At 59.9% G+C, this 1,841-nt stretch overlaps 1 pseudogene; it reads right to left on the reverse strand.

Annotated features, from left to right (window-relative positions):
* Positions 1-597: 597 nt before the first annotated feature.
* Positions 598-1,841, reverse strand: LOC149753073 (protein ASPARTIC PROTEASE IN GUARD CELL 1 pseudogene; annotated as a pseudogene).

Raw genomic sequence — 1,841 nt, forward strand, 5'->3', positions numbered from 1 at the left:
CAAAAGTGAACATGTTAAAAAAAGAGAGCCCCGTCCCGTATTTTCTCCGATGGTGTCCATCTCACATAATTTTTGTCGAATAGTGACGGGACCCATAGCTTTTTCGCTAGCAGAGATCCTCTCAACAGAGTCCGCTTACTCTAACTTCGTGGCCACACCGCTCGATCCAATCAAATATGCACTCACTTTTGCAGCATCAAACTAGGCATGAGTCGAGATACCAACCATCCCACCCGAAATACCAACTTTCCCCCTTTACGTTAGAACTTGGATTCCTGTCTAAGCTAGCAAACAAGCTCTTGAGATTTTTACACAAATATCCTTTGAAAGTATAATAATAAATATTTTAAAAAAACTACAAGGTTTTCAGCAACCTGATAGTGCTAAAGTGGCATTTGTGATTAGGGACCACGGCTCCAAGCTGATTGCTACGGGGGACGTCGTTCCTTCGAGGCTTCAGCATTTGGGGCAAAGCTCAGAACAGCATGGAAGAAACTCTTCTACGCAACACGTGTGCTAGAGACTGACTGTATCATCCTACAGAAGGACTCAACCTTATTGATAGAGCGCTTAAAAAAGAAGGGGCGGGAGGAGGCAGAGTATTTGCTCCTAGATGACACACGACAAAAGCTGCGGAAGTATCGTGCTATCCAGGTCAGGCATGCTCTTTGGGAGGCGAACCAAGCTGCTGATTAGATCGCCTTATTTGCTGCTCATCATTTTGGATAGAGATGGGCACTGGGCCGGGTCGCCCATGGCCCGGCACGGCCCGGCACGAAGCGGGCCGTGCCAGGCACGGCCCGCATGCTACAGTAACGGGCCGTGCCTAGCACGGCCCATAAAAGGGGGCCGGGCTGGGTTACCACTTTCTGGCCCACGGGCCGAGCCCGGCACAGCCCATAAGAGCCTGGGCTGGCACGGCCTGCGGGCCAAGCACGGAACGGCCCGTCTACCGGGATGAGGTAGTTCTTCGCCGGCAGCCGGAGCTCCCGCCCTTCCGGAAAGTGGAACGCCACAGTCAGCACCTCCACGCTGCTCCGCGACGAGAGGTCGTAGCACGTGTCGAACAGCGACATCCCCTCCGCCGACGGTAGCCCCGACGTCTCCCGCCGGAACGCGTCCCGCAGCGCCCCGTACGCCTCCGCCTGGAGCCGCGTCACCGCCGTCCCGGAGTCCACGATCACACCGCCGCTCCCGCTCTCGTCCATGGCGAACGACGACGACGGGATCGACAACATTTTCCCGCCGACGATGATGCCGGAGAGACCCACGTAGTAGAAGGTATCCAGCTTCCAATTGTGGAGGAGCGGCGCGGCCACTGCCGGGCCGGAGGCGGCGCCGCCGCCGCCGAGCTCGAGGGTGGAGCTCGCCGGGGAGTCGCGGTCGACGAGGCAGTAGGAGAAGGAACGGGCGGAGATCTGGGAGGGGAACGAGAGGGGCCCGCCGCCAAGGGCGAGAAGCCCCGCGGCGTCGACGAAGAGGCCCTCGTTGTCGTGGCCACAGCCAAGGGTGACGCCGGCGACAGGGGCGGAGTTGCCGAGGGTCACCGTCTCCGTCGCGAAATCCCCGACGGTGTAGGACCCATCGCCGTAGGAGACCTGGTAGAGGCACGATGAGCCTCCTTTGCCGCCGGAGGAGTTGCGGCAGGCGGAGACGTCGAGGGCGCGGCAACGGGGCGAGTCGCAAGGGAGGGGGGTGTAGGAGGAGGAAGCAGAGGGGTCGAAGACGGGGTCGTGCCTGGAGGGGGTGTAGGACCCGTTACGGGCCGTGCCTGGCACGGCCTGTCTGGCAGCCCATGATGGGTCATGCCTGACACGGCCGTCTCGTGCCGTGCCGGGCAT

This window comes from Phoenix dactylifera, chromosome 8 (genome assembly GCF_051530095.1).
Source record: "Phoenix dactylifera cultivar Ajwa chromosome 8, Ajwa_hap1_PhDact_Kaust_v1.1, whole genome shotgun sequence".
NCBI lineage: Eukaryota > Viridiplantae > Streptophyta > Magnoliopsida > Arecales > Arecaceae > Phoenix > Phoenix dactylifera.